Source organism: Nuphar pumila, chromosome 6 (genome assembly GCF_984573655.1).
Source record: "Nuphar pumila chromosome 6, dmNupPumi1.hap1.1, whole genome shotgun sequence".
NCBI classification, from domain to species: Eukaryota; Viridiplantae; Streptophyta; class Magnoliopsida; order Nymphaeales; family Nymphaeaceae; genus Nuphar; species Nuphar pumila.
In genome coordinates this window covers 57,884,691-57,899,271 of record NC_143254.1, presented here as the reverse complement: position 1 = coordinate 57,899,271, position 14,581 = coordinate 57,884,691, and positions in this window count along the sequence as shown.

Below are 14,581 nucleotides of genomic sequence, written 5' to 3'. Positions count from 1 at the left end.
CAATTGACAAATTTTTCTTTGGCGGAAGAAGTGAAAGTCGAAGACGACTTTCCTGATGAGCAAATATGCAATATCCAGCAATATCTAATCTGGAATTTATTTTTTGATGGTTCCAAGAATATGGCGGAAATAGGCATTGGGATCTTGTTAATCACTCCTGAGAAGGAGATGATTCCATTTTCTCTCAAGTTAGATTTTCAATGCACCCACAATATGGCTGAGTATGAAGCCCTGATTTAAGGACTAAAGATTCTACTAGACTTCAATGTCAAGAGAGTGTATGCTTATGGTGACTCATTACTCGTTGTCAATCAAGTCCGAGCCGAATGTCAAGTGAAAGATCAAAAGCTATTTCCCTATCAGAAAATCATCTTAGCTCTTGTCGGCAAATTTGAAGAATTTCAACTCTTTCATATCAAGAGAGATTTTAATCAAGTGGCTGATAGTCTAGCCAGCCTAGGTTCCATTATGGCATTCAAGAATGGAGAATCTTGTCGCTCCTTCGAAATTGGCAGACTTGACCAACCTGCCTTCCTTCCAATAGAACAAGTAAACCAAGCTGAACAAAAGAAGAAGCCTTAGTATTACAATATCAAAAACTTCATAGAAACTGGTGAATTTCCTCCAGAACTCTCAAAGAAAGAGCAGCGAGCAATTCAGCATATGTCTACTTGATATTTCATTTTGGCCAATGTCCTTTATCATCGTGGATTCAGTTCAGAGTATTTTAGATGCTTAGACGAAGACGAAGACAAGGAAGTCATGCGAGAAGCACACAAAGGCATTTGTGGTGGCCACATCGGCTACCAAACCCTTGTCAAGCAGATCATCAGAGCAGGTTACTATTGGAAGACTATGCAGCAAGACTGTTACCATTTTGTGAAGAAGTGTGTTCAATGTGAGATACATGCACCCTCTATTCATGCTCCAGCAACATATTTACAGTCTGTTGTCTCTCCATGGCCATTCTCTATGTGGGACTTTGATGTTGTAGGTCCCATCACTCCCTCTGCTTCAAATGGCCACAAATACTTCCTTGTCGCAACAGAATATTTCACCAAATGGATAGAAGCTATCACTCTGCGTACAGTAGAAGGCCGACATATGGTCTCTTTTATTCACAAGAGCATTCTTTGCCGTTTCGACATCTTGCATGACATCGTGTCGGCAGTCATTTCAAGAATGAAATAATGAAGACATTCTGCTCAAAGTTCAAAATCCATCATCATTTCTCTGCTCCATACTATCCTCAAGGGAATGGTCAGGCAGAAGCTACCAACAAGATCTTAATTCGTATCCTGGAGCGAACTGTAGAAACAGGCCGTGATTGGCATGAGAAGATCCATGATGCACTATGGGCCTACCGGACCACCATTCTCACTCCAACAAATGCTACTTCATCAGAACTGGTCTACAGAACATAAGTAGTATTACCTCTGCAGGTTCAGAAGCCCGCTTTGAAATTTGCATCACTTCTAGAATTACCTCTCGATCAATACCAGCAGCAGCGATTGATACAGCTAGACTTGCTCGACAAGAGAAGGCTAAAAGCAGCAGAACATGTTCAATCCTATTGCCAGAGAATAGCCAGGTAGTACGTGAAGTCTGTCATCGAAAGGAGATTCAAAGTCAATGATTTGGTACTGCGATCTAGAGCTTACCTCAAACATCATCCCGGCGGGAAATGGTTGCCAAATTGTGAAGGTCCCTATGTCGTCAAAGAAGCATTACCCCGCAACTCATATCGGCTCATCAAAGTCGATGGGGTAGAATTACCAGATCCCATTAATGCTCGACACTTGAAAAATTTTTATACTTGAAGCACCTATTCTTCCTTTGTAATCTTCCTATTCTCTTCAATAATGATCAAACTTTCTTTTCCCAGTTACACTGGGGCATTTTAAAAATTTTGTTTTGTATACAGGCAAGATAAACAAATTCCTCATTTTACACACTTGTGCATTCATGTGCATCAATTTGCATTCATTTGCATCCAACTGCATTAACATCAATTTGGTCAGTATTGGGATTTCAACAAACAGTCCCATCATAATTCCTAATTGTTATTCAAAATTGAAAAACAACCATTAGTATTGAACCAAAATCCAGTGCTCGAACTGGTATTATTTCAAAAAACCAGTGCTCGAACTGGTACATTTCAAAATCCAACTTTCAAGTTGGTCTATATTTTTCCTTTGAAGATTCGAGTTCCGACTCGGGTTTTCCTTTAAATTATTTTTCCTTTGAAGATCCGAGTTTTGACTCGGGTTTTCCTTTAAATTATTTTTTTCTTTGAAGATCTAAGTTTCAACTCGGGTTTTCCTTCAAATTATATTTTCTTTGAAAAACCGAGTTCCAACTCGGGTTTTCCTTTAAATTATTTTTCCTCTGAAAAACCGAGTTCCGACTCAGGTTTTTCTTCAAATTATTTTTCTTTGAAAAACTGAGTTCCGACTTGGGTTTTCCTTCAAATTATTTTTCTTTGAAGATCTGAGTTCCGACTGAGGTTTTCCTTTAAATTTTTTTTCCTTTGAAGATCTGAGTTCCGACTCGGGTTTTCCTTTAAATCATTCTCCTTGAAGATTCGAGTCCCGACTTGGGTTTTCCTTTAAATTATTTTCTTCTGAAGATCCGAGTTCCGACTCGGGTTTTCCTTTAAATTATTTTTCCTTTGAAGATCCTAGTTCCGACTCGGGTCTTTTCTCAAATTATCTTTCTTTTGTTGATCTGAGTTCCGACTCATGATCTCTTTACTTTATTCGGGTTTTGAGTCAAGCTCTTCATTCTACTTTGTTGTTCTGAGTTCCGACTCGTGAACCATTTACTTTATTCGATGCTCTAACCCGAGCTCTTTATTCTCCTTTGTTGATCCAATTCACTTCGATCCTAGGGTCAGTCAATCTCTCAAATTTGACCTTTTGCCCACCAATTCTCCAATTTCAACCCTCGAGTTATTCAATTCTCCAATTTTGACCCTCGGGTCATTCAATTCTTCAATTTTGATCTCCAGGTCACCCAATTTCCAATTTTCAATTCTCAATTTCCAATTTTGACCTTCGGGTCACACAACTTCGACCTTTGGGTCAACCAATTCTCAATTTTGACCGTTAGGTCATCCAATTTCAAACCTTCAGGTTACCAATTCTATCTCAATCATTTTCGACCTGCAGGTCACCTTTGCCAATCTAGGTCATATTCATTCTGCCTATTGGCCCAATATCCAATTTCAATCATTTTCTCTTGCGAGAGACCCGTTTTATAGGGAGAGTTCGAGGTAGCTCGTTCTTTTCGCATGCTATCCAATTCGTTCACTTAGCCCCATTTCAAGGAGAGTTTGAAGGGACTCCTGTCTTTGTGAACCGTTTGCAAAACAATTTCCAATTTCACACAAGGAACCCTTTTATAGGGAGAGGCTCAACGGAGACTCGCTTTCCTTGTGGCCACCCTAATTTTCATACTAGGCCATTTCATCATGGAGGACCCTCTTTTCAGGGAGAGTGTGATGGACTCGTTCCTTCATGACCCAATTTACCGACCTCACTACTATCGGCCCCCTTTCCATAAGAGAAGCCTAATGTTAGGGAGCTTTGACGAAAGCTTAATTTCTTTTTAAAAGTTCGTTTTGCAAACACCTCCTCTTTAGGGAAGAGAGGAGTAATTTCCATTTCCCATTCAGGTAAGGGCTAAGCCTGAGTCTCTCTTTTTAGAGAAAAAGAGGAGAATTTTCATCACGGATGGGTTGAACCGGACTTCAAATGCTCTCTTTCACCAAGGATTTCAAGAACATGTTGTCAATTTGTCAATCAATTATTTGTTGATTTCAGAATCTTTAGTGCATAAATCTTTACCTTAGTTTACCTCCAGCGTTACTTCCAAAAGAGTGAAGCTTTCACGAAGAGAGATTCCAAAAGCCAAATTCTTTCCATTGGCCAACCAAAAAGATGAAAGATAAATCCTCGATATGGCCATCAAAGAAGATTCAGTGTTACTGCAAAGCCACAAATGATTGATATTGATCACAGTTATGACACATCTCTAAAGACTATTCTTGTAAAAATAAGGCAGTGGAAATATCCTGAGTGCTAGAAAAAGAGAGAATTCACCCAAGCCCTATCTCCTCAAAATCACTTAAGCTGCAATTAAATATCCGCAAAAGGGATCTCTCAATTGTTGTCAAGATGAAGGCGAATTAAGCAAGTAGACCCCCGGGGCCAAAGAAGATTCGAAACATCTCCAAGATGATAGAGTTTGTGACAGATCCTTCCAGGGAAAGTCCAAAGCACTGTCGAGATGAAGGCAAATGCAATGAACCTCCCGACAATCCCTAAAAGATTTTTAATTTCAGCTATCATCCCAAGATCTCCAACCCATAAAACAATGTCATCAACATAACCCCTGGAAGCAAAGAAGGGTCAAAACATCTCCAAGTTGAAGGAGTTTGTGACGTACCCTTACAAAAAGAGAGAAAGAGAGGGAAAAGAAAGAGAGAAAAAATTGAGGACATCTAAAAAATAAAGGAGAATATAATAAACTCTCCCGAATCCCAAAAGAGTGCAGAAAGATTATCATGAGAGAAGCTCCTAGGATATCAAACTGTTAAATCTATCAAGAATCTTCTTTAAATTTGTGAAATTCTATTATCAATATTCTCTCATCAATGGCTTTCATAATATCAAATTCTCTTTCCTGTTCATATCAAGGAAATTGATAGCTTCCTTGAAGAAGGACAATTACAAACAATTTGGAATCCAAATCTTGATCCTATGAAGTCAAACTCGTTTGGAGGTAATACTTCAGGTAGAAAAGAAGGAATATTTTTACAACAATGTGCATCATTTTCAAATACTTTGAATCAACAACAGAATTCTCAACATTTTGACAATATTTTCTAGCCATCCTGACATGAAGTGAGGGCTTGATGTCCGTTTTGATACATCTTGACACCATTTTCAATCCCTCTTTAAGGACTTGATTACAGGAGTTTTCAAGATTCCTTCCCTTCTTTTTATAATTTGAGCGCCTAGGCTCTCAGATTCGCACACTTCCCTGTGTCCCCACTGTCCCACCATAGGCAGTCCAATTTCGGTTTGAGGTCGAACCACCAATAATTTTCTCGCAAAAGGCAATTTCAAAAGCTATTTAGTCTCAGTAATGAGATGCTCAAGATCAACCCCTTTTCAAGCTTTAGGGACCCCATTTTCCTTCCTTTTGCAAATCCCCTGTCGGATTTATTGTGAAAAATCCGAAGGTTCCATCATGGTCTCTTCCTTCGAGGATTTCATCCATTTTCTGCCCGATCAGGATAAGCGTATAAACCTGAGCCTCCTTTGATGAGGTATTTCATTTTCCGCCCGATCAGGATAAGGGTATAAACCTGAGCCTCCTTTGATGAGGTATTTCATTTTCTACTCGATCAGGATAAGGGTATAAACCTGAGATTCCTTTGATGAGGTATTTCATTTTCCGCCCGATCAGGATAAGGGTATAAACCTGAGATTCCTTTGATGAGGTATTTCATTTTCCGCCCGATCAGGATAAGGGTATAAACCTGAGCCTCCATTGATGAGGTATTTCATTTTTCGCCCGATCAGGATAAGGGTATAAACTTGAGCCTCCTTTGATGAGATATTTCATTTTCCGCCCGATCAGGATAAGGGTATAAACCTGAGCCTCCTTTGATGAGGTATTTCATTTTTCGCCCAATCTGGATAAGGGTACAAATCTGAGTCTCATTTCGATGAGATATTTCATTCCCCAATCAGGTTAAGGGCCAAACTTGAGCTTCGTTCCATGCGAGGTATTTTGTCCCATCCAGGATGAGGCAAAAACCTGAACTCCACTGCCGCAGAGCCAATCTCCCCTCTTCATTCTCCATTTCATATCTATCATCTTCATCGGGCTAATATCTCTATACCTAGTCAGATCCTTCTAACTGGGGCATTTTTTTTTAGCCCAAAGTTGGTGTGTTTTTCTTTGCCACTAAGCTCGGCCACAAGCCGGCTTAGTAGCAAAGAGGGGCATCTGTAAACACCCCAAATTTTTACTCACCTCCCCGACACTTCCACTAGTCGTCATGATCTATCCTCTCAAATCATCTATAGGGCAAAATGGTCATTTTTTGAGATTGGACCTTGCAGAAAGTCCTAAATTTCATTCTCGAGTCTCAAATTTTCTATATTTAGGCTCAAAAACATCTTCAAACTGCAAATTTTCAAAATCCTACTCCTAACAAGAAGCTAGAATTTCCATTTCCTGATTCAGAGTGACATTTCAGGAGACATGTCCTTGCATATCATTACATGAGCATTTCATATCACCACACTGCACAGCATGTCATTTTAAGGTCCAGAACTCTCGATTTCAAAATCCTTAATCCAGATTCGAGTTTTTACCCTTTTCAAAATTGGTTTCAAAACCCTCGGTCTTCAAAATTGCCAATTCTTCCCATTTTACCCCCAGGACTCCGAATTACAAAAGCTTTCTCAAGAAAACAAACTGGATAGTTTTGATATTGATTTTTAAAATTTCGTCAGTTGGAAAGAAGGGGATGCAACTTTAAATTTAGAAGACTTTATTTCAAATTTTTACAAAAGGGCTCTGAATTTCATTATAAAATCTCTGTACTTTGCCCTGAAGGACCATTTTTCTTCAAATTTTTTGAAATCAAACCAATTTTTACTTCGTATTTTCTAACTAGCCTACTATTATAAAATCCCAAAAAGAATTTATTTTTTGCTTTTATTTCAAATAAATGACATGGGACCCGCATTGAAGTGGCGTCACACTCAAATTTTTAGATATTCCTCTTGTTGTCAAGAAGGGTCCACCCTGGGGTGGCACCACTTTATGAAACCCTTTCTTTAAATTTCAATTCTATTTATTTTAATAATCAGTGGGCCCACACCTAGGTGGCACCTCACTAAAACTCCCTGCAGAGAAAAAGCAAATAAAATCTTATTTCAAAAAGCTTTTTTTTATTTTATCCGGCTGAGGTGGCACCACCTTAAAAAAAAAAGAGAAAGAAAACCCATTTACTCATGTTTTCCCTTTTGTTTTTACCTTTTCAACTCCCAAACGACGCCACCTTAAAACCCTAAAAGAGCACTTTACCTAAGCTTTAGGTAAGTAAACCCAAAATTTCTGCAGGCAAAGAGGCCGTTCCCCTTTTCAAACGGTGATTTTTCAAAACATTTCAAAATTCTGTTCTAAAAGGTTTTCAAATCCTCGCAAAATCAGTCGAAGAAATCGGAGGGAAAGGCTCGGATTTTGGGAGGAAATAGGAGAGGCCGATCATTAAAAGGCCAGAGGGGATAACCCAAAAGGGGGAGGCATCCGATCTAAGACTCCATCAGCCATTCCCCCCCTTATCGTTTCACTGCCTCTCCTCCTATCCGGGGACTTTTCCCCATTTCTAGAGAACCCCCTCACGATCTCCTACTGCCACCCTCCTTCAACCGAATAGGCATGAAAGATTAAGTGACTATGCAAGGTGTACACAGAAATACCACCTCCTCTCAGTCGGTCTTGGATATTGTGTTTTTCACTTTCGAGAAACAGGTTTCTAAGAATCATCACCCAGAAGGTGTTCGTTTCAAAGCAATCAGGTAAGGAACTATATTCTTTCTTTATTTGTTTGCCTCCTAAGAAGTTGTATCCCATTGATTCTATTGAGGTTGACATACGCCCAACCCTGTTTATTTATGCATTCTGTTAAATCTAAGGTTTTTACATTAGCATAGGATTGCCTCATTACCTATGTCTGCGAATTTGGTAATTATGCATCATATTCATAGCATAGGAGTTCTAAACCTAGTTCATTTGTTGAAGTGGTATGCATACATGATGGTCTCATGCATTGATGAGCGATGATGCCTCGCAATGGCATCATCAGCTCCCCTGAAGATCATATTTTATAAAATCGGCATTTTTTATGATATTTTACAGCATTATAAATGTCATAGAATGACATTTGGTTTCAGTCTATGACTTTTCAGACTCATATTTACATCATACCATATCACATAACTCCATTCATGTTATTGAAAGTTATTTTGCAAGATATCTCCATTTCATTGACGTTTCAGTCTCTGCAAACTCAGTGAACGAGATATCAAATGATATCACTTTCATTATCTTTTTGGCAACCTTGTTATTTTCTATGTTTTCTCACATGTTTGATATTAACCTTAACTCTCCTGTATCCCATTGGTTTCTACCCACCCATACGGTTTTTAAAAAGAGGAGCATCTGCGTATCATGGTCCCAAACAATATCCGTATGGATTCATCGTACAAAAATGGCACCAGTAACCTGGGCGCAACATCTAAATCCAACATGAATCTTAATCTTAATTCTTTATGATGTCTTATTATACATTACAGTAATCATTAATGATGCCTGTATATTGTGGTATCCCAAATTTTTCTGTTTTCAGGAGCTCATGTCCAGGGCCTCCATCTCATCAGAATTTTACTATTAATTACAGATATCAATAGACTATGGTATATACAGTAATGTTTGTGTTTTAGCATAAGTCTGTTACAGTTTCATTTTCTGTATTAGTCCTCTCACCTGTAACATAATCCATGGCTGTTATTCAGAATCATTATTCATCACTAGTTGTTTATATATATATGTTGCTTAGATTTTAGTATTTAATTATCATAGCATCCATGTTTAAAGTTTTCCATCTTGATCATATCGACACATTATGCATCATATCCATTGTCTGAAAGATCTAATGTTCACTAATCTATTTATTACATTGGGTTGGAATAATCGGTGTCCGTAACTTGTTTATTATGTGGGATACAATGACCTGAGTCATCATTGATTAGAGTAAGGTCATCCCAAAATATGAAAGTCTGGGTCATTGTTCTAAGATCTTAGATTAATTCATTTAATATCTGGATTTGATCAAACTTTGGAGAGCTTTGTACACACCATTCCCTAAATCCATGTGTTGTTTATTGGAGCTGATATCTCCAGTTGTTGGAGGGCTGAAACTCGTGATTCAGGCATAAATACAGCATACCGTCCCTTTATAAGATGATCTCCCATCTTTATTTCATCCAAAAATTGAAATGTCACAGAGCATACTAGCTGATAATATCCAAGTTTTGCGCATTTTTCTCACATTGTTCTGCATGCGTTCTGCATCAATTCATTGCGAAATTTCTGATTCACATTCCTGCTCTTCTATTACAATGTTAGATGTACTTTAAAAAAAAAAATCTGTTGTAGGTATCTCTGCAAGTGTTTCATTAATATATGCTGAAAATTCCTTACATACCTTGTTAAAACCTTTGTTAGAAATCCTTTTATCAAATACATTTTGTATGTCTGCCAGCATGTTACCATATCCCAACACCCCCAGCCACCTATGCACGTTGTCTGAAGCATATATATATCATCATATTTGCATCCCTTAACATAAAAAAAAAAAAAATTAGGATAGATCATCTTCCTGTACACTGACCCATTTTTTTCTTTACTCATTCCAGCGTCTATGACATCTCTCATCTTCATATTTTCTTTACAGCATATGTCTTGTAGTTGATTTCTAAGCCTATGATAGTTCATTATTTGTGTTCAGTATATCTTTTGCAAGTGTTTATGTACATTTTGTGCATGCTCTGTCCATGTTCTGAAATAGTTTCTGCATATTAAGTACCAATAGCCATATTTGCTGCTGCAAGATGATATTGCTATCACCCATGAACTCCATTGAAAATCATCAAACAGGGTTACATGTTATTGTCTTCCATAGCCTATTTGTATGATTCCAACATATCGTTATATATGGTATATGTACATTACACATATAAATTTGATCATTAGGCCTATTCTCAATTATAAGGATATCCATGTTTTCCTGTACATTTTCTTTCATAAGTGTACTTAAAGAGGATATTATCATATGCCTTTAGGTAGAGGTAATTTTCATGTATATTTTGATATGGATATTTTCATATGTATATTTCATCCAATGCAAGCTTAGTGTTTAGGTCCATATATGTATAGTCCACCTTTTAGTTTTAGCATGACTTCGGGATATTTTCACATATATTCCCAATTTTTTTTTTTAGACATTATATTCTCATTAACTCATATGTTTCTATTGTAGTTCATGTAAAATCACTCATACATCGTCACCAACATGGGATTTTCAATCTTCTCTCTGCATATTATATTTCTTGTCTCCATTCTCATTTGCAGGAAAATTAGGAAGATGTGGCTTCTTTGGGGTCTATACATTTTTTCCGCTTTATGTCAAAGATGTAATAATCAAATTTGGAATAATATTTACTTTTACTGTTTAGATTAGGATGCATATCATATAGTTTGAATTTCTGCAATATCCTGATTATGTGATTCATGCATTTTATTTCAAAATCACTATGGATGTACACGAATGGCACGTGCACCAACTCTTAGGGAGTTGATGAACTCGGTAGAGTCCATATTTACGGCCCTAGTCGGAATATGGACGAGACCCAGATTCAGCATCTTTCTACTAGTCACACCGAGCCTACACTCTTAGGCTATCTTCCAAAATTCACTGCATGTCTTCAATGATTACAAAGTATTTTAGAATTAGCTAAGTAAATTACAAGCATATTTACGGCCATAGTCAGAATGTGTGGTAATCTTACCTTAGTTTAATTCTAAAATTGCATATTTTCCTGAAAAGAAGCTTTCATAAAAATATATTCATTCATTCAGGATAGTTCACATCAAGAAATCATGTGCATTTCTGTAAAAAATTCATTTCAGGGAAGTCAATTTCTCAAGATGCTCTAAAAAGGGTTTTCAAAGATGTGATTTTCACAAGCTAAGTTTTCCCTTGATTTTCCCAGAAAATATTTCTTATCTTAGAATTCATTTCCAAATTTTCAAAGGAAACTTTCCCTCATTTTCCAGAGTCAAAATCGATTTCCAATTTCTCAAGGCTAAGATTTTCTGAATTTCAAGTTCCTAAGATTTGATATCTTTTCTCAAAAAAAAATTCCTATGAATCTTTAATCATTTTCCAAAGAAATTTTTCGAAGTTGGAGTTCTCCTGACAAGCAATTTCTCTCCAATTGTTTGCCCCTTTTCTCAAGAATTCTCTCTATTTTCCCAAGATTCTCATTCCTTCATGATTTTCCCAAATCTTTATAAACTTTCTTAAGATTTCAAATCCTTTTATCGGAGTTTTCCTGAGAAATTGATTTCCATCCTTTGCCTTAGAAACATTTTCTAACTCCAAAGCATTTGCCTAGCATGCATCATATTTTCCAAATTGCATTTTACAAAATTGCATAGCACATGCCTAAATTCTTTGTGCATTTAGGACAGAACACGATTTTGATAATTTAGCTAAGTCAAGCACACTTTTGGTCCTTGATTTGATTACCCCTGTTAAAGGTGCCAGGAACGATCGAACCTCATACCGACAGGTTGAGCCCCATCCCATGGATTTTCCCGCTATTTTAAAATGGAGGCAAGTATTTCAAAACAATTTTCAAAACTCTGGTCAAAGTTTGACTCGCGGAAGGTTTCCCCTCTCTCTCGTAGGGAAGGGAAAAAATCTTGGAGATCAAGCTTCCTCGACCCTTGCGTGATAGCCGTATGATTTCTTCCTTCAAGGCTCATAAGTATTTGCAGAACGGGGGTACTGTATTTTTGGTCAGTATTGCCCTAGTCGAAAATGAGATGGTTTCGATTGATGACTTGGACGTGGTTCAAGAATTTTCCGATGTATTTTCAAAGGAATTGCCTGGTTTACCTCCGAAGCGAGAAATCAAATTTTGTATCGAGTTGTTGGCTGAAACTACTCCTATTTCTAAGGCACCTTACCATATGGCTCCGGCAGAGCTTGAGGAATTGAAGCGACAGTTGGAAGAACTTTTAGATCAGGGTTTCATTCGACCCAGTGCTTTTCTGTGGGGAGCACTAGTGTTGTTTGTGAAGAAGAAGGATGGATCCTTGAGGTCGTGCATCGACTATCGGATGCTCAACCAAGCGACGATCAAGAACAAATATTTGTTACCTAGGATTGAAGATCTTTTCGATCAATTGCAGATGGCGAAGATTTTCTCGAAGATTAACCTCAGGTCAGGTTATCATCAACTTCGTATCAAAGAGGAAGACATTGCGAAGATAGCTTTCCGAACGAGGTATGGTTTATACAAGTTCGTGGTGATGCCTTTTGGTCTCACGAATGCACCAACTGCATTCATGGATCTGATGAACCAGATTTTTTCGTCCATTCGTGGATACGTTCGTGATCGTGTTCATTGACGACATCTTGGTCTACTCAGAGACTCTTGAGCAACATCGAGAACACTTGTGTATTGTTTTGAGTACTCCTCGTGAGCATCAGTTGTTTGCCAAGTTATCCAAGTGTGAATTTTGGCTTGAGCGAGTGATGTTTCTCGGTCATGTGATATCCAAGGACGGAGTGTCAGTCGATCCAGTGAAGGTTGAAGCAGTTCTAGGCTAGAAGTAGCCTCAGAATGTGTCAGAGATTCACAGTTTTCTCTAGTTGGCAGGTTATTATCGATGATTCATCCAAGACTTTTCGAGGATTGCCTTACCATTGACGAAGCTTTTGCGCAAAGGTATCAAGTTCGAGTGGGATAGTGCTTGTGAAGACAGTTTCCAGATCTTGAAGTCAAAGCTGACGACCTTGCCAGTGTTAGCTTTACCGTTAGGCAGAGGTGGTTTTGTGGTGTACACGGACGCCTTTGGTACCAGATTGGGTTGCGTGCTAATGCAGCACGTCAAGGTGATTGCTTATGCTTCGAGACAGTTGAAGACCCATGAGAGAAATTACCCGACACACGATTTGTAGCTAGCAGCAGTTGTGTTTGCTCTGAAATCGTGGCAACATTATTTGTTTGGAGAATCATTTGAGTTCTTCTCAGACCACAAGAGTCTCAAATATCTGTTCTCTCAGAAGGTGTTGAACATGAGATAACGACGTTGGCTCGAATTCATCAAGGATTACGACTTTATGTTGTCTTACCACCCTGGTAAGGCGAACGTAGTGGTGGATGCGCTTAGTCGCAAATCGAGTGGTGTTCTGGCTAGTCTCGTATGGAGCCAGAAGCTGATTGAAGATTTTATAGTTTGGAAGCCTTTTTCAGTTGGAGGCGGATCGATCAGATTGTCTGGTCTGACCATTTGATCAGAATTTTTTGCCCAGAATCGTGGAGGCTCAGAAGCTTGATGACCAGTATGGTAAGTTTCTAGCCTTGGCAAGACAAGCAAATACCTTCTTTAGTGTGTCAGATGATGGCAACATTCGTGTGAGAGATCGACTTTGGGTTCTGAGTGACCCTGAGCTGAAGAAAGAGATTCTTGATGAAGCGCATATGTCGAGATATACAATTCATCTAGGTGGAACGAAGATGTTTAAGGATTTGCAATGAAAATATTGGTGGAATGGTATAAAGTGTGAGATAGCAGCGTACGTTGCGAGATGCTTGACTTGTCAGCAGGTCAAAGTGGAACACCAGCGTCCCGGTGGTTCCATGCAGAGAATCGAGATTCCTCAATGGAAGTGGGAAGATGTTATGATGGATTTTGTGGTAGGTTTACCCCAACGAGACGTAAGCATGATGCAATTTGGGTAGTCATGGACAGACTCACTAAGTCTGCCCATTTCTTGCCTATCAGGATCAGTCAATCCCTCGAGAGTCTAGCTGACCTATATGTCAGAGAGATTGTGCGACTGCATGGTGTGCCGAGATCGATTATTTCTGATCGTGATCTCCGGTTTACATCGCAACTGTGGGGTCAGTTGCAGTCTGCTTTGGGTACAAAGTTGAAGTTCAGTACAACTTTTCATCCTCACATGGATGGACAATCCGAACGGATGATTCAGACGCTAGAAGACATGTTGCGAGCCTGTATGCTCGACTGAAAGGGTGAATGAGATTCACACATGTGTTTGGTTGAATTTGCATACAATAACAGTTACCATGCTAGTATCGGGATGGCCCCGTATGAAGCATTGTATGGGAGACCTTGCCGATCACCGTCTTATTGGTACGATATCAGCGACAAATCGAGAGAATCACTGATTGTTTTTCAGCACTACACTCAGCAGGTGCAGAAGATTCGAGAACGCTTGAAGGCAGCGCAAGATAGACAAAAAAGTTATGCCGATAAGAGACGACGCGAGTTATCATTTGAAGTTAGTGACATGGTTTTTGTCAGAGTTTCACCGACCAAGAGTGTGTTTCATTTCGGTAAGAAAGGAAAGTTGAGTCTGAGATACATAGGACCGTTTGAGATTTTGGAAAGGATCATTGAAGTGGCATATCGTGTCGAGTTACCTCCACAATATGCCCACATTCACAATGTTTTTTATGTGTCGATGCTAAGGAAGTATATTCCTGACCCATGACGGCACAATATTTGCTACAAAGATGTAGAAATGCACGAAGATCTGACTTTGACAAAATGGCCTATCGAGATAGTTGATCGATGAGATCAGGTTTTGCGTACCAAGACTATTTCACTAGTTAAGGTACGTTGGCAACACCATGGCATTGAAGAATGCTCATGGGAACCAGAAGGGAGCATGAGA